The 19,648-nt window shown below is 39.7% G+C and overlaps 1 protein-coding gene across 1 annotated transcript in view; it reads right to left on the bottom strand.

The window, feature by feature from the left end:
- The window catches only part of SULF1 (sulfatase 1), a 272,953-nt gene extending 257,545 nt beyond the window's left edge, over nucleotides 1-15,408 (bottom strand). The window contains exon 1 of the mRNA XM_006880534.1: nucleotides 15,091-15,408. The gene's annotated coding sequence lies outside the window, so the exon portion shown is untranslated. The remainder of the gene's footprint in view (nucleotides 1-15,090) is intronic.
- Between the last annotated feature and the right edge of the window lie 4,240 nt (nucleotides 15,409-19,648).

Genomic DNA, 19,648 nt, shown 5'->3' with positions numbered 1-19,648 from the left:
TGTTGCCAGGAGGGACGGGTCCTTGGAGAGGGACATCATGCTTGGGAGGGTGGAGGGACAGCGCAGGAGGGGAAGACCCTCTATGAGATGGATTAATTCGGTGACTGGGGTAATCGGGATGGGTGTGTCAGAGGCAGTGCGGTTGGTGCAGGATAGAGCAGGGTTTAGGGCTGTTTTGCATAGGGTCGCTATGAGTCCTAAACGACTCGATGGCACATAACAACAACAACAACAACAACAACAATACCTTCAGTACAGCTTGAACTTCTTCTATTACCATTGTTTATATGGTACTTCCTAAAATTTTTCAGTGTCAATCAATTCTTTTTGGTTCAGGGAGTCTGTGTATTCTATCTCTTTTGTTGCTTCCTGGATCATTCACGATTTTGCCCATAGTATCTCTCAGTATACTATGAGTCTCTCTGTGTTTCATTGACCATGCAAAGGCATTTGACTGTGTGGATCACAAAAAATTATGGTTAACCTCAAGGAGAATGGGAATCCCAGAATACTTGATTGTGCTCATGCGAAACCTATACTCAGACCAGGAAGCAGTTCTCAGAACAGAGCAAGGAAACACTGCATGGTTCAAAATCAGGAAAGGAGTATGTCAGGAATACATCCTGTCTCCATACTTTTTCAGTCTGATAAAGAACATATTGTTAGGGAGGCTGGACTTTATGAGGAAGAATGTGGCATTGGGATTTGAGGAAGGCTCATCAACCACCTGTGTTATGTAAATGACACAACCTTGCTTACTGAAACTGAGGAAGACCAGAAGTATTTGCTATTGAAGGTCAAGGACTGCAGTCTTCAGTGTGAATTGAATCTCAACATCAAGTAAACAAAAATTCTCACCACTGGGAATTGGCAACACAATGACAATTGGTAGCACTATGATGGAGAAAAGATTGAGATTGTTAACAATTTCAGTTTGCTGAACTCTGTAATTAACATTATTGGCATCAGCAATCAGGAAATAAAAAACTAATTGCATTAGGAAACCTACTGTCAGGGATCATTCCAAAGTGCTAAAGAGCAATGTTATCAGTCTAGAGACTAAGGTGTGTCTGATTCATGACATGGTCTTCACAATTACTTGCTATGCATCAGGGAACTGGACAATGACTAGAGATGATAGAAAGAGAATTGACGGCTTTGAGCTGTGTTGCTGGAGAAGAGTATTCAATAGTCCTTGGATTGCCAAGAGAACAAACAAGTCTGTCTTGTAACCAACTTTCTCCTTGGAAGCAAAGATTTTGAAGTTCCATCTCACATACTTTGGGCACATGGGCAAGAGAGATGGGTCCTTGAATAAGGACATACTGTTTTAAGGGTGGAGGGACAGCACCGGAGAGTAAGTCTCCACATGAGATGGATTAACACAGTAACTGGGATAACGGTGGTAGCTGTGTCAGCGACAGACTGGTTCAGGATAGGGCAGGGTTCAGAGCTATTGTACATGGGGTCGTTATGAGTTTCAGTTGACTTGATGACACATAACAATAACAATACCATCTATCAGTATTGCAACTGTCACTTAAATTTGTTTTTCAGTTCTTTCAACTTTAGAAATGCCAACCAAATTCTTCCCTTTTTATTCTCCAACACCAGCTATTTGCACATATCATGATAAGATTTTGCTGTCATCTCGAGCTGCCCTTTGAAATCTTCTACTCATCTTTTTTACTTCATCATGTCTTCCCTTTGTTTGACTTTCTCATCCCTTTCATGCCATTTTCAGAGGATTTTTTGATATCCATTTTTGCCTTTTCTTCCTCTTCTGTTTTTGTAATGGCCTTTTGCTATCTTCATGAATGATATCTCTGATGTCATCATCTGATGTCCTTGATTATTACTGTTCAATGCCTCAAATCTATCTGGAGATGATTTACTTGAGTGTGTATTAGTAAAACACAATTCAGAAAGGGGTACAAGAATGGCTCTATAACAAAAAGAATGAAATCAATCTCCTTAAATAGTACATGTAGAGATGTTTGAAGTGGTGCATGTGTATTCTCAACAGCAAAAAAGACAAGTAAAATTTGTTATTGTTGCTATGTACCATGAGATTGGAATCCATTCATCCAGCTGATCCTCCAGCAAGTTTTCAGAGGCAGTAAATCTCACAGGAAGAGACTGTCCATCTTTCTCCCAAGGAGCAGCTAGTAGATTTGAACTTCCTGCCTTTAGATTGGCAGCGTAACTCCTTACCACTAAGCCACCCGAGCTCCACTAAATAAAATCTAGGAAAATAAAATTGAACAATAAACTAAACAGATTTACACATTAACTATGAGAAATGTGCTATCACCCCTCAGAATAACGAGAAGACTCTTAGAACAGTTATTTCCGTCCTTCTTCCACTTCCTTACTATCAAGAGGATATCCTGAGATTTATTTTTAGTCCATTATATGCACTTATTTTAGGCCTTCTTGGTAGTCAATAAAACACATAATCTGTGTATTCTACAAGCTATACTTTGTAGATAGGTAAAAGTTCCATAAGGTCTAAGTAATAAAACACTAATTTAGTATATAATTCCAAAAGAACAAGCAATGAAAGAAAAATAGTTGACTTCATCAAAATGAAACATTTATTGTACCTCACAGACTTTAATCAACAAAATGAAGAGACAGCCTACAAAAAGGGAAAATATATTTGAGAATCATACATCTGTTGTTATTGAGTGCCATCTAGTTGGAACCGACTCATAGCTAACCCTCCAGTGGGTTTCAGAGGCAGTAAATTGCACAGAAGGAGATTGTTCATCTTTCTTCCTTTGAGAAGCTGGTGGATTTGAACTATGTAGCTTTGCATTGGTAGAATAATTCCTTACCACTAAGCCAAGAGAGTTCCCTGTTGTTATGTGCCTTTCAGTACCAATATGCTAGGGAATAGATAAATGTTGAAAACATAATGCTGAGTTAAGTAACCAGACACAAAACCAGATATTGTTTATAGTTTTACTTGTATGAAATACTGGGACTTGTTGAATCACAGGGAACAAAGATTTTTCAGTGGCTATCAAGGGCTAGGGAGAGAGAGAGAGGAATGAGGAATCATTGCTCGGGATACCAATTTTCTCTCTAAGGTGCTGAAAAACATTTGGAAATGGATAATGATACTCATTGTACAATATAGTGAAAACAATTAAAGCCATTAATTGTATATTTGTTGTTGTTGTTGTTATGTTGAGTCTCCTGCAACTCATAATGACCCTGTGCCCATTAGCTCTAACCCTGTCCTATTCTGAATCTATTTCATAGTCTCCAATAGACCTAATTCCATTCGTCTAGTCACTCAGTCAATCTATCTCACCCTGCGTCTTCTTCTCCTGTGCTGTCCCTCCACCCTTTCAAGCATGATGCTCCTTTCCAAGGACTGGTCTCTCCTGGCCACGTGCCCAAAGTAAGTGAGACAGAGCCTCAAAATTCTTGCCTCCAGGGAGCAGCCTGGTTTCATTCTCTCCAAAACAGCCTGGTTTGTTCTCCTGACAGTCCACAGTATGTTCAACACTCTTCTCCTCAACTCAAAGGTATTGATCCTTCCTCTATCATCCTTGGTTTTTTCCCAGCTCTCAGATGCACAGCAAGCAATTACAAAAACCATGCCCTTTATCAGTACACTTTAATCTCTAGACTGACATCATTGTTCTTCAATATTCTAGAGAGGTCCCTGACAGCAGACTTTCCTGATACAATTTGTCTTTTGATTTCCTGATTGCTGGTGCCAAGAATGTTGATTGTGGACAAAGCAATCTGAAGTTGTTAACAATTTCAATCTCTTCTCCGTCCATCATGAAGCTGTCAATTGGCCCAATGGTGAGGATCTTTGTCTTGTTGATGTTGAGCTTCAATTCATATTGAAGACTACAGTCCCTGACCTTCAGCAGCAAACACCTCATGTTCTCTTCAGTTTCAGCAAGCAAGGTTGGGTCATTTGCATAATGCAAGTTGTTGGTGAGTCTTCCTCCAATTCTGATGCCACATTCCTCTCTATAGAGCCCAGCCTCTCGAATGATCTATTCTCCATATAGACTGAAAAGGTATGGCGATAGGATGTATTCTTGATGCACATCCTCTGCCCAGATTGACAAGGACAGATATAGAACACTTGAACAAACTCATCACAAGAGAAGGAATTGAAAAGGTCATAAAAAGACTTCCCCATAAAACAAAAACAAAAACCACTTTCCCATAAGAAAAGTACTGGACTAGATGGCTTCACAATTGAATTCTACCAAACATTCAGAGAAGATTTAGCACCCACTCTACTGCAATTATTTCAAAAAATTGAAAGAGAAGAAACACTTCCAGAGTCATTCTATGAAGCAAGCATAACTCTAATGCCAAAACCAGGCAAAGGTATTACCAAGAAAGAAAACTGTAGACTACTATCTCTCATGAATATAGATACAAAAGCCCTTAACAAAATCCTAGCCAATAGAATTCAAAAGCACATCAAAAAACTAATTCACCATGACCAAGTGGGATTCATAACAGGTATGCAAGGATTGTTCAACATAAGACAGTCAATGTAATTCACTATATTAACAAAGTAAATAACAAGAACCATATGATTTTAACAATTGATGCAGAAAAGGCATTTGATAAAATACAACACCCTTCCTGATAAAGACACTCGGCAAAAGTAGAATAGAAGGGAATTTACTCAACATAGTGAAAAGGATATATGCAAAATCAAGAGCCAACATCATTCTCAATGAAGAAAGACTAAAAACATTTTCCTTGCAACCAGGGACCAGACCAGGATGCCCGCTGCCACTTCTTTTCCTTATTGTATGGGAAGTGCTTACTCGGGCAATATGACAAGAGAAGGAAACAAAAGGCTTCCAGATCAGCAAAAAGATGGTAAAACTGCCACTATATGCAGATGATCAGATAGTATACACAGAAAACCCCAAAGACTCAACAAAAAAACCTGTTAGAGTTAATAGGCCAATTTAGTAGAGTGGCAGGATATAAGATCAATGTCCAAAAATCAATAAGGTTTCTCTACAGTAACAAAGAGCACTCAGAGAAAGAAATCAAGAAATCAATAACATTTATAATGCTATTGTTCTTATTGTTATGTGCGTCGAGTTGCTTGCGACTCATAGCGACCCTATGTACAACAGCCCTAAACTCTGCTCTGTCCTGTGCCAATCGCACTGCCTCTGATATACCCATCCCGATTACTCCAGTCACTGAATCAATCCACCTCATAGAGGGTCTTCCCCTCTTGCACCGTCCCTTTACCCTCCCAAGCATGATGTCGCTCTCCAAGGACCTGTCCCTTCTTACAACATGTCCAAAGTATGTCAGATGAAGCCCCAGAATCCTTGCCTCCCAGGAGCAACCTGGTTTAACCGTCTCTAGGATGAATCTGTTTGTTTTCTTGGCAGTCCATGGTACATTTAATACTCTTCTCCAGCACCACAGCTCAAAGGCATCAATTCTCCTTCTATCCTTCCTAGTCATTGCCCAACTCTCTGCTGCATAACAAGTGATTGCAAAGACCATAGACTGTATCAGATGCACCTTAGTCTCCAGAGTGACACCATTGCTCTTCAGTACCCTGGAGAGGTCCCTAAGCAGACTTTCCTAGGGCAATACGTCTTTTAATTTCCTGGCTAATTTTAATTTCCTGCCAAGAGTGTTGATTGTGGAGCCAAGCCGACTAAAGTTGTTAACAATCTCAATCTCTTCACCATCCATCCTGATGCTGCCAAACCACAAATTGAGATACTTGAGAGTGAACCTAACTAGAGATACAAAAGACCTATACAAAGAAAACTACAGAGCATTTTGGCAAGGCACAATAAAAGACCTAAAGAAATGGGGAAAATGTATCCTGTTCATGGTTGGGAAGATTCAATATTGTGAAAATGACAGTTCTACCAAAAGAAATCTACATGTACAATGCAATCCCAACCCACATACCAAATTAATTTTTCAAGGAGATTGAAAGAGAAATTATCAAATTTATTTGGAGAGGCAAGAGATTCCGAATAAGCAAAATACTTCTGAAAAACTAAAATGAGGTTGGATGCATAGCACTCCCTGACCTCCAAACTTAATGCACAGCACTAGTAACCAAAACAGCATGTTTCTGGTACAATGACAGGCACATAGATCAAGGGAATAGAATTGGAAATTCAGAAATAGACCCAGCTATCTATGGTCAGCTGGTATTTGATAAGGAAATCAAAGTTATCAAATGCAGAAATAATAACCTCTTCAACTAATGGTGCTGGCCAAACTGGACTTTCGCCTGCAGAAAGCTGAAACAAGATCCACATTTCACAACATACACAAAAATCAACTCAAGGTGAAGCAGAGACCTGGAGTAAAGCCCCAAACCCGTAACATTCATAAGAGACAAACCAGAATTAAGCTTAGAAGCACTAGTCCAAGGTATAAAGACACTGCCAAATACAACCAGATATGCACAATCTGCAGAGGATAAAATTGATGCATGGAACCTTCTAAAGATTAAATCCATGTGTGCATCAAACCCTTTTTCCAACAGGGTGAAAACTTACAGACTGAGAACAAACATTTGGTAATATCATCTCAGACAGGAGTCCTATAACAAAAGTTTACAGAATATTCCTGGGCCTCCACAAGAAAAAGACTGATGACCCAATTACAAAACGGGCAAAAGATATGGAAAGAGTTTTCACAGAGGAAGATATTCAAATGGCAAACAGACACTTGGAAAAAAATGCTCCAAATCACTGGCCAGAAGAGAGATGCAAATCAAAACCACAATGAGGTACCATCTCACTCCAGTAACAGTGGCAAAGTTTAACAGGGCAGCAAGTAATAGATGTTGGAGAGGATATGGCGAAAAAGGAACTCTTTTTTTTTTTTTTTATACTTTGTTGGTGAAATTGTAAAATGGTACAACCATTCTGGAAGGCAGTTTGGCACTTCCTCAAAAAGCTGAACATAGACATTCCATATGACCCAGCTATTCCACTACTTGGAATATACACTGAGAAAATGAGAACTGAGGCACACTAATGGAGATCTATACACCAATGTTCATAGCAGCATTACTCACCATTGCAAGAACATGGAACAGACCAAATGTCTAACCACAAACAAATGCATTGAGAACTTATGGTACATTCACACAATGGAATACTGTGCACCACACAGGAGCAATGATTTAGTAAATCATTACCTAACTTGGGAGGGACTGAAGAGTATTATGCTGAGTGAACTAACTCAGTCCCACAAGATAAATATTATATAAAACTATCATTGTAGAATGAGTATAAGGATCCAAGGGGGTGGGAAAGTTTGGAAGCAGAAGGATGAGGATGGGGCAGGGGATTAGTCATGAGGTTGCACAATTTGTTGGGTGGGCAGATTAGGGAAATTGAAATAATTTGTTCTTGAAACAATGTATTTGAATTTTGTAAATAAACTAGTAGAAAATTAGAAAAGAAAAGAAGAAAAGAGAATAAAAGGAAAGGAAAGGAAAGGAAAGAAAAGAGAAAAGAAAAGAAAAAAAACAAAAGAAAAGGAAAGGAAAAAAAAGGAAAGAAAAAAGTCCTCACCACTGGGCCAGTTATCACCATCATGATAGATGGAAAAAGGGTCAAAACTACTATCAAGAGGAGACTATGTATGCCTGATTCTGGCCATGGTTTTTTCAATATCATGCTACAGATTTGAGAGCTGGACGATGAATAAAGATGATGAAAGCTAAAACAAAAATTATTAAATTAGCAAACTTTTTCACATGTGTTTTGCCACAATAAAATGAAAGATTTCAAAAACACAGGTTCAACTTATTAGTCAATTTGTAGTTTAAGTCAAGATTTGGAAAACACTAACAAAAAAATAAAGACCAAAATCGAGGAGAAATCAACAAAAGCAAAAATCCATGATGGGAGACAAAAAATTAGGGAGGTCTGGTGGTCTAGTGGTAAGAAGCTGCGCTGCAGTTCTAAAGGCTCCTGATTCCAATCTACCAGCTGCTGTGCGGGAGGTTGGGCAGTTTTCCGTGCTATTAACTGCCTCTGAAAACCCATTAGAGGGTTGCTTGATAGGTCGCTTCCAACTCAGTGGCACTCAATAAGATGAAAATTTACACTAGAGCAAATTATTTACAAACAGAAAAGTTAATTATTGTAATTTTCTAATGTTCTTGCCTTTGTGCCAATTTTCATCCAAAGTACAATATTTAAAAAAAAAGCAAATATGTATTAACTGAAAATTATAACATGCTGTTGTTACAGCCCTTTGATTTGTAATTGACTCATGGCTTACCTACCCTCCAGTGGGTTGGTTTTCAGAGTCTATAAATCTCAGTGGGAAGAGACTGCTTCTTTTTCTACCCCAGTGCGCCTAGTAGATTCGTACTGCCTTCCCTCTGCGCTGGCAATGCAACTCCTTACCCACTAGGTCACCAGAGTTCCTATAGACACATGCACTATAATATGTAGTTATACAAGTTTTCCAGCCCCCTAGCCTAACTCTGATAGCCTTAAAAAATTTGAAAATTTCTTATGAGTTTATTAGGGGGCTCTGGTGGCCTACTATCTAAATGAACTTTAAAACTAGACAAATTCCCTACCCATTGAGTCAAGTTGATACAGACTCATTGAAATTCTTGAGGAGGTCTGCTCTCTACGGCTTCTGCAGCTGTCAATCTTTGCACGAGCAAATTCCCTTGTCTTTCACAAGCAGAGCAGCCAAGCTTTATGGTTAATAGTCTGACTCAACCCTCTGTATCAGCAGGACTCCTTGAGAAGATATGGACTTTAGGGCACCCCATCCTCTGTTCCCACATCAGTTTTCTGTTAGAATTTTATTAGTACCACATGAATTCAGTACATTTATTTGAGGAACATCAATATTTTACAATTGAGACTTTCCATTCAGAAACATAGTGTCTCTCTTCATTTACTCATTTACCATCAACCTTCTTGCTACATACAGTTAAACAAATAGCAGACCAAGCCTCCTAGACTCATAATTTGGAAAACATAAAAATCGTTTTTCCACTGATTCATACTTGGGTAGTAAAATCTCATCTCATCTCATGAAAAGTTTTATTTTGGAGAATAAGCAGACAGATCTGGTTTGGGTTTTTGGTTTTGATTTTTGAAAAAAAAAATTCAAAAAAGAATCAATATATGGTAGTAGTACATAGATAATATGTCTCCGAGGCAACAAGGATGAACTTAGCTGCTGTAGCTGAAGATAAAGCGTGATAGCTGTTAATACTCCTCTTTGAATGTTCTAGAAACACATTTGTGAGAAGAAGAAAGGGTTTCTAGAAATATTGTGCTTGCTCCCATCCTAGAGGCAAATCCTACTTTCTTTCTGTTCTCTTTGTGGTCTGGGGCAGGTACAGACCAGACGATCAAGACTGGATAAAACGCCCCCAAAGATTCATCCCCGAATCCTAAAATCTGAATTGCAAGGGTGTGCTTGCAAAATGGCTTTCAGTTCTCTGCCACAATCTCTCCATTAATTGTCCTTCTAGGAAAGGGACAAAGAGTGAAAGATCTACGTCTGTTGGAGCTACCAGAGTGAGTCACCGTGCAACAGCTCAAGCTGATTGCTTCAAGCTCTTTGCTGAGTTTGGCTTGAAGGCCAAGGCTGCCCCTTATTTTGTCTAAATGGTATCTTGCTTTACCAATTACTTCTGGAAGCTTGACCTGATTCTTTGCAATGTTTTGCCAAATTATTCTTTCTTTCTAAGTAATGTGCCTAGAGGAAGGAAGAGGAGCACATGACCCTCTGGCATACTCAGCTCCCTGCTGTGTGTCCACTGTGTGTCCCTTTGTTTCTGCACTACACTGGGGCCTGAGCCTGCTTTTTATTAGCCTTAAACGCAGAAGCAGGACTCAGCTCCTCCCAGAGATGTGTGTTCAACTGTCACCATTGTCCCTACAGACACATTAACTCAATTGCTCCAAATCCCTAAATGCCAAAAGCACTTCATTCTCCTGTTCTTTCTCTTTTCTTTCTCTACCCCCATCTCTCATTCCACTTTCTTTGGTGGCAGATAATGGGCTTAAGATAAACCATAAATAGAATGAGTATAACTAAGAAGAACACATCCATGCATCTTAGATCTATCTATCTATATTTGCTATGCACCTATCAATCTTCTCTCGACTTACTGACCACTTGATATTGGATATGCACTCAGCTAGGTGCTTTATGCATCTCCATCAACATTCCCAAGGTAGATGTTCTTATCTGTGTTTTGCAGAGGAGGGAGTTGAAACTCAGAACGATTCAATCACTTGCCCATATAGCTAACAAGAGGTTGTGCCTAAGAGTCTCCATTTTCCCCACTTCCCAAATTGAAATCAGACTTTCAAGTGATTGCTGTGATGTGCAGAATCAACTCATAGCTGACACTCCAGCAGGTTTTTAGAAGTAGTAAATTGCATGGGAGGAGACTGGCCATCCTTCTGCTGCTGAGCAGCTGGTGACTTTGAAGTACATGGCTTTGGGATTACAGCACAGATTCTCGCCCCTTGGGCCACCAACGCGCCTTTAAATGATAGAGGAGCACTAATCGATTATAGCTAGATGTAATCTATCATCATTATAGAAAGTTAAAATAGATAAGGTTTTTCAATAATATTCAAACTTAATTTGGGTCAGTAGTTTCACATTCCATTTGTCATTTTTTTTTTCTGAGATCTCTTCAAATTAAAACCAATTCAGTTGAATCATTTTTCCCCCCACTCTTTTCACAGGTGGAAAGACTACTTACTAGAATTGGTTAATGACTTTAAAGTGGAGTTACTCAGAAAGAAGTACTTAAGCGTCTAAGTGATTTATTTACACATTTATTTAGCCTTCTGGAGGGCAAAAAGTACACCAGGCCAATATCTCTGTCCTAGAGGGTCACCCTTTACCTGGGGAGTCTAAAGATAAAAGGCAAATCAGAAAGCGGGTTTGGGGAGGGAATTAGTCAGTTGTGCTAAGGGTCATCTATTGATAATAAATCATCAAGGGAAGGAAAACATTACCAGGAGATGTGGTAGCAGAGAAGGCAATCCTTAAGCTGAAACTTTAAAGAATGGGGCTAGAGATGTAAAGAGTATGCTACACCTAGGTTTTAAAAGGCAAAGGAACAGAATCTCACACATGAAAATTACCTCTCATTATACCAATACTTTAGCCAACAAGAGTGATTAGGTGTGGAAGAAAAGACTAGCAAGGGGTACACTGAACTAATCACCTCAACTGTAGGGAAAAGTCGACTTTGGATATTGTAGGAATTCAATGAGAAATAGTGGAAAAGCCAAGGCCAAATAAGAGTGGACAAATAAGACAGACTGAGAAGTTGGAACTTCACCCTCTGAGTAATGAGGATCTATTTGCTAGTTCTCAGCCAAGAAATACTTTGATGGAAAAAGACTGTTGTCAAGAAGCTCAGTCTGGAAGTGGTGGGCAGAAGGAAATGAGGCACGCGGACCGGTTAGGAAGTTGTGGTAATGACCCCAGTGTGAAAGTCACTGCACAGGAAAGGTAGCCATGGGCCAAAAGTGGGGGACCTTATAAGAATGAAGAAATTGATGATAGAGTAGAAATGGAGGAAGAGGAGGATATTAAGTAGAAGAAATACTAATGGACTAATTTACTTAGTCTCTAGCATTTTAAGATCTCTACCAGGCAGACTGGAGAAGTTTTAAATAAGAAATATAGTTTAGAATGGGGTTTTCCCCCCACAAAATATCTTCTTCCAGTTATCTCCTTCTAACCTTCACCATGGATTGAATCAACAGTTGAGAATTTGCCATATAACCACAGAATTAATTTCACACACATTCTTTTTCCTCAGTGTCAATAGATATGATAAAAACTCTAATTGACTTAAGTCCAGTACTTAAAAACATGAAGCTCCTTTTGTTTGCCACCCCTACCCCAAAAGAACCAGATGCCCTGGCCTGACCCACTGATTGTAATATTTATTACATTTTATTAATACTATTACATTTTATACTATGATTCAGTATGGATTTGTACAGCAGTACTTTTTCCCCCTTTTGATTTGCTTGTTGTGTTTTTTTGTTTGTTTTTTTTTTTAATCAGCTTATCTGTTTTTTGGAAGCAGGAGTGGCATCCACTTTCTAAGTAACATGCCTCAGGAAACTCTATGAACTTTGACAAATATTGAAAGTTTTAGAGGGGCTTCATTCAGGCCTTTTCTTTTGTTCATAGGGTCTCTATGAGTGCTGCGACTGGAAAGCAATCAACAACAACAACAACAACAATAACCCCATTTTAAATCCCAAACACAAAGAACTCCCACCCATTCCTATGTAGATAGTTACGGAAGGAAATGGCAAATGTCCTCAGCCTTATGCACATTTGCCACTCGTCTCTTGCTATTATAATGGAAATGACCAGGACAATCTGCTTGGAGTCACACAAATTTCTTTTGAAGAAAGCAGGCAGAAAGAACCTTTTTAGTTTCTTGATGAAAGACCTTACTCATAATACACCACAAGTTCAGTGGAACAAACAATCAATACCTGGCTTGGTGTATTTTGGCATGACACTCCATCATAAAAATGATTACTGTCATTTTCTGAATCAAACTTTCTGATGGTTCCCTTTTTTATTTTTTTTTCTCCTCCAAAGTTCATCACCCTAATGGATGTCTAGGCAGCAAAGGATATATCAACAGTGCAAACTGAGATCCTGCATCCCACCCCAATTATTTTTAACTTGGCTAGAAAGGAGAGCCTGTGTACTCAAACACTTTCCCAGCTGTTAAAAACTGATGGGAACGTCATGTGTGTGACCAGCTCAAGTACTGTCAAGAAGAAACCAAATGTCAAACGGAGGTATGTAGAAGTCACCGTAAATATGTCTCCGAATGTTCACCATCTGGAACAGGAGATTCTGATTTTGACAAGAAACGGGGATTGCCCGGTGGCATTGTCTTTTAACAGGCCCTTTTGGTTCACTGAGTAACTTCATATTAACTTAGCCTCTAAAGGGGCTGAAAACAAACAAAACACACATACAACTTTATCTTTTCAGAGGGTGAATTTCTTATTTTTCAACTCTGCCTTTCCTCTTTCCATTCTGTCATTGATTTTTGTATGAGTATATGTATGTGTGTGTGTGCGTGAGATTCTTGCATATCATCCAACTCCTGGAGAAGCAATATTAGGAGCAGTCTGTGAAGTTATATGCTGTGTTGCCAAGCAGCACCTTGTTACTGCTGGAATGCCATCAGTCTACCTCAAGTGGAAGAAAATTCAATTTATGAGAAGAGGCTTTACTTTCTCCTGAAATAGTCCCGTGAATGTGGAAAATGGATTTGGACATTAAGTCCCATCATACAAGGAATTCATGAGGTCTGGTCCTGACACAACATGAGATGTTAGTTTGTCTTTTTGCTTTTATTTATTCATTTAAACTTCAGTTCGACTGTAAAGCCAAAATGGAATGAGTGGAATTCCAAAAGTCTTCAGATTACGAACCTAGACCTATTTTGGTTATGCAACTTTGAGAAGCAGATATAATACTCAGAATTGTCTCACTGGGTATTACTATTGAAAGTGTATTTTCTCTGAAGATTTCTGAGACTAAGTCCAGATAGACTATCAACAAACACCATACTAACAAATTGTTTTAAAATTGACTTTCTCAAAATGGGATTTAAAATCAATTGGCTGGAGGGAAATAGATATACACTAGATTTGAAACAATATTTTATAGGCATCTTTATGAAGTAGAATATGAAAATCACAAAGCACTAGCCAGAAATCCTGTTATTTAACCTAGTAACAGATCTTATTCAGAAGAGCTCATACACAGTATGATTCCTGAAATCTCTCACCTGCAAAAGGTGAGACCAGTGTTGTTTCTCTACCAAATGGGCACTTCTGGTAAGACCAAGAATTCTCTAGCACAAGTTCCTATGCACACTGTCAGTCTGTCAGAATGTCCAATGCAGAACCTCACCTAGCTAGATGAAAAATCTAAAAACTGAAGTGTTTCCTCCTTTGGAGCCATGTAAAAATATGGCATTAGTTTGGAGAGCCCGTTTTACAACACTAATCAAACATAACATATAAACTTCATTGTTCTGTGCCGGTTCAACTTAATAGTGAACGGTGAGGTCTTTTAGCAGAGTGGTTAAGTTAATGGCTAAGCATTTATCTGATGACAACTCACTTTATGTTCCTTAGATTCCAAGTGACCATTAATTTCCAATGAGTAAATCATCATTAAAACTCTGCTTTTGGTTGTTTATAACCAAGTCACAAAATCTATTTACATTTAATTAACACTTCAGGTCGTCTGCTTAGAACCTATAAATGCGGTGGCTTTAATGATCCATTACAAGGATGCTACTTTAGTTTTCAATGACTTGTAAAACTTTCGCAAACAGATCTGCAAATGAATTACCTCCATCTGCTCCTCCTGCAGCTGCAGAAGGGGTACGTCAAGGAGCGTTTCCCTATTTCCTCCTTTCTCGCTTTTCTTCCAGCTCTTAGCAGTTTTGCTTTAAAGCCCATCTTTCTACTCCCATTTGCCTCAGAGGGGAGCCTATTTGTGAGCTTTTCAAACTTCCTAACCTAAGTCTCCAATTTTCAACAAACCCTTTGCAGACCATACAGACAGTCTGCAAACAATCATTTGAAAAACCACGTCTATCTCTGAGAGCAATGCACTAAGAGACTTGTATAAAAATCTTTATAAATAGGGGCGTAAAATGCAACAGTTTGAAGTGGATTTTGAAATGCTCTCCTGGCCTTATTCATGTTTATGAACACCTTATAGCCTTGTTTTGAGTAGAGAGGGGGGGATATTCAAGGGGACAAACAGGGCTCCAAAAGACATTTTCCTAACTACACCTTCAAAAGCAAGGCAAGAAGGCATAGACAGCCGAGCATCAAGCTCTATAGACAGCAAGCATCAAGCTCCGTTCAGTGTTATCTGTCAGGCGTACAATGGCAGCATTGATAGGACAGCAACAACTGGCTTTGACAAGTGTGCTGCGCTAGCATTCCATTCAAAAGTATGTTAAAGAGGGAGCAGGGAGAGAAAAGCATTCAACGTCTTTTACTTTACCTGAACAAACTGCTTTTCTTCTGGCTGCAGAAAATGAATTCCTCCTCTTCTCCCCAAAGCAAAGTAGCTGTATTGCCTGCAACTCTCACTTGGAGAAGACCACACAGCTCAGGCGAGGCAGCCTTCCTTCTCTTAATCCCCACTCGAATGTGATGACACACACTAACCCCAACCATCTGTTGAAACACGTCCTCAAGCACTCAGCACAGTGGTGTGTCAAGACGGGCTGCCCAATCCAATTGCTGGGGCTGGATGTCTCTTAAGGATTGGAGGCTGAGGGCAGGACAGAAACTGGAGGTCTGACAACTCCCAGCCAAGTAACCTGAGATTTGCTGAGAGAAAGGACGGCTATAAAAAAGAGAAGAAGTGGGAGGTGCTAACGAGAAGGTGGAGGGAATGAATTATTCTGGTGGCCAGTTGTGCGTTATTTTTCACAACTCCCGTGCTCCCTGGGGACGATCACGACCTTCAACAGGATGCACTGAGGCTAGGGAGAAACACCCACAATCTTTCCCTGTAGACTTAAGGAGGGCGATCTTAGTGAGGCCCCCCCATCGCCCCTCCCGTCCCTGCAAGGAGATAAAAACCTCATCCTGACACACTGATAAAGTGTTAATGTAGGAGTAGTTTGCACTGAAATGTGGTATCTTGCATTTTGAAATCTAAACTCCTACCTTCCCTTGATTGTGGCTGCTTCCAACATTCCTGGGAGGAAAGGGGTGGGGGTGGGGAGAGACGCAAAGCCAAGAGCCCAAACTTCTCTAGTCGCACAGACAGCTCTTGAATGTCAACTGTGGACTGAGCTTCAGAAAGAGTGCATGAAAATCATTTTCGTTTCTACTTATGTAAAATAGACGTGTTCCCTTAGATAAAAGGGGATTTGGGAGTTTTTCCCCCATCACTCTGCTCTTTCACAGACATGTCTTTGTAAAGGCACTTGGTACCAGAGGGCTGCCCCCTGTCATTGATTATTTTTATTGGCTTCTAGTTAATTGCACTTATAATGTTCGTGTAACTCAGACAGCTCATTAACAATTTTGCTTTGAACTGTTTTCGACTTTTGGTCATTTCTGCTACTCTTTATGAATATGTGTGAGTATTCCACCCCACCCCCAATTTCTAAAGTGTTTTATAGAACTAATTACTTTGCTAGCAGTGTGAAGCAGAAAATTGCTATACTTTTAACAGCACTTTAAGAAGATTTCTGGATAAAATTAATTGCTACAATCTTTTTATTTATTTTTTTAAAAAATCACATCAGACCTCTAAAGAGTTTTGATCATCTAAAAGGAAAAAAGGAATCTTAATAGCAAACAATCAGCAGAGTCTGTGGGAAGCCAACATTTTAAATATGGCACCTTTTTAATGTCTATGAACTGGAGGTATGACAGCGAGGCCCTGGTACAGCCATGGTTAAAATGGTCCATTGCTAACAAAAAGGTTGGTGGTTTGAACCCACTGAATGCTCTATAAGAGAATGATGAAGCTGTCATAAAGATTTACAGCTTTAGGAACCCTAAGGAGCATGTCCACCCTGTGTTTATAGCATTTTTGTGAGTCACAATTGATTTGATGAAAAAAAGAATTTTGGAAAAAAGTTTCCTAAAGTACTAAAATCTAAACTATAGATATTTATTTTCATTTCCATATCTAGCAGCAATGACTAGACTAACAAGTTAATCAGTAGTTTATGTGTACTATTGCATCAAGATATTTACAAATCATTTCTGGTGCCATTTTCTAAGGCACGGGATTCGAGAATCGGCATTGTGACACAATAAACCATCCTTGTAATTGGGTTGTAGGAAGAAGAGAGTGTTGGGGTCCTGGTTCAGTTACTCAGTTTCCTCCTGGAAGTGATTGTGAGGTGACTGTTTCACAGCACACCATCAGTGAAATCCAGATAAAGAATCAACACAAAACATTTTCAACAATGGCAAGTGGCCATGGCAGAACTAAAGCTTCCTTTAGGCACTATAACATCTTGAATAGCACCAATTATTGCAGGGCTACTTTTTTCTTTTATTTATTTACTTACTTATTTTTATTTCTTGGTTAATCCAACCAGACCCATGTCTGGAAATCTGGACTACCTCAACTGCATAGATTTTGAAGGCCCTGGGGACATTATTAACGCAATTCACCAACTCCTAAACTGTGAATCGAGTTACAAAAGTAAAGCCCAAGAAGCTATAAAGGTGTTGAATCAATGTATTTTATCAACGCAGTGCTTGTAATGCATCTTCTAAAAGACATTTCCGAAATGACCCTGGTTCTGACCTACATTATTGTTTAAAGTTCTTTTTTAATACGAACATTTTTTATTCCATTAAAAAAATGGAATTATTCAATTAAAAATTGAAAATCCTCTCTTTCAAGAAGAGCCAGGAACCACTACTTCTCTATTGCTGATAACTTCATTATTTATTATATACTTCCTAAAAAGAAAAAACAACAACAAGATTTGAGCTAAATGCCGACCGTTTATGATCTTAATATTTGCTCTGTCTGTGTAGTGTCTGCAAATATTACTTTGAAAATCTTGCAGAATCAACCTTGCATGACACACACCATACACTATTGTTCTGAGACATTGCAGTTTGGGGAAAATCAGCTCAGATAAAAACCTGAAGTTGGTGCTGCATGCTAAGTAAGATCCTAGCTCCGTTCTGGCTCTTGCAGTCCTCAGCAGTGTGTCAGTTTCGAAGTTAAGAATTTTCCATTACCTCCCTTCCTTTCTCCTTGCCATCTGCAAACAGTTTATTTTTTAACGGAGGAGGGAAGAAAAAGTGAAATTGATTCTGTCTTGAAAGATCTCAACCTAAAACGCAGCGCATTCCCAAAGAAGAGATTCAGCATTTTCAAGAGACTCTGAGCGAGGTCAGGATGTGCACAGATAAAACTCAACAGCGGAGAGAATAGATTACATACACGGCAGGAATTAAACCAGGACACTCCCCAAATGAAAGATTAATTGTAACGGGGATATTGGAAAAATAACCCCTCCTATTCTGTTCCCACAGTTAAAATGTCCCTTTACTTATTAGCGCCAATTAGTTTCCATGGTAACCGACCAGCCCTTGTAAAACCCCCGCACTCTGAGCGTCCCTCATCTTTGTCTGGGCTGCGCTCAGCACCCTTCTTCCTCCGCAGATGGCAGTGGAGCCGAGCCTCCGTCTCGGTCCTATCTGCGCGCACCCAGAACGGGCGCCGAGCGCCCACGTGCGCTTTAGTGCACACACAATGCGCGGCGCAGGCGGGCTGGAGGTGGCACCGCGACGCGTGCATCTGCAGCCACGCTAATTCCTCCCCCCTCCCCTTGGTTATTGTTTCTTCTCATTCTGTTTCGTCTGTTCGTCGTTTCTTTTCAGACACGCCAATACAGTATAATAAAAACCTCATTAAACAGAAACACCTATCCAGCCTCGGAGAAAGCCTTAAACTACCCCCTTTTTTTGTTGACAGAGCCATTAAAGTGAAAAAAGAAAAACCCCACTTGTTTGTCATGCTTGGGGAAAAAGAGCACAAAGCCAACATGAAGGTTTACCAAGCCAGGGAGGGCGGGCTAATATGACTATTTAATGCACTTGAGGCGCTGTGGCTCTTTCTTTCTTGTGCTGTGCTGCTTGCTGCCAGCTGGCCAGAAATCCCAACTTGACTGCAGAAAACCAGGGCCCAGCAAGGCCAAAGTTGGTCCCTAGAACCCACAGCAAACACCTTAAACTGCAGGCTTGGAACCTCAATGTTAGTGTGAGCACCGTGCCCATCAAGCAAAGTCAGTCTCAGATTATCCAACAAGCAAAGCAAGCGCGTGTTTACTTGAGGGGAGTTATTACTCTGTAGTGAACATTCCCGCTTTTCCCTCACCACATCAAATGTTCTGCTTCTAGGTATGGCGGGCCTCTGTCTCTCTCGAATCCACAGCTCTTTTCTGCAGAATTGAGGGCTCTTTTCTAATTTATAATCCCTGACAAATGTTGAGATCAAGTCAGCAAGGTCAAGACCGGCCCTGCTTATGCTTTTCCTCCACTTAATCTGAGGTTTGCATCTACTCTGTTCACAGCAGATTAGTATGTAAGTACAAGTTAGCTGGTGCTTACCTTGTTCATGGGTAACAGACCTCTGATGGCTACAGAAGAATCAAATGGAGAATGGAGAAATGGGGGGGTGGGCAGCAAATACTTCAAATTGTGAGGCATGGGCACTTAGAAGAATTTCTACTGACTTGACTTTTTCAGATACAGCTTGATTTCAATCCAGTGCCATTTTGAGGTAAACCATCGCTTCTTTAGAAGAATGGAGTCCTTTTTTTTTTTTGTAGTAGTCACATTGACTCTCTGTAAAAGGGAGGCACAGTGAATAACTCAGTTTCTCTTTTCCATGTTATCTCTACCTCCACCATTTCCCTCACACTTGTTTTGACATAGAAATAATGATTGATAATATGATTCGTTTAACGCTGGTGAAATAGTGTATTCTTTTTTAAAAAATAATTTTAATGAGCATTTACAGAGATTTTGGATTTCCATTCATTCGTTGCTGCACTTCTCTCTCCTCCCAGCCC

This window comes from Elephantulus edwardii, unplaced genomic scaffold (genome assembly GCF_000299155.1).
Source record: "Elephantulus edwardii isolate Elephantulus edwardi_28Jun2011 unplaced genomic scaffold, EleEdw1.0 scaffold00008, whole genome shotgun sequence".
Taxonomy (NCBI): Eukaryota; Metazoa; Chordata; class Mammalia; order Macroscelidea; family Macroscelididae; genus Elephantulus; species Elephantulus edwardii.
The sequence above is the reverse complement of the archived record's forward strand: the minus strand, read 5'-3'. Positions and strand labels throughout refer to the sequence as shown.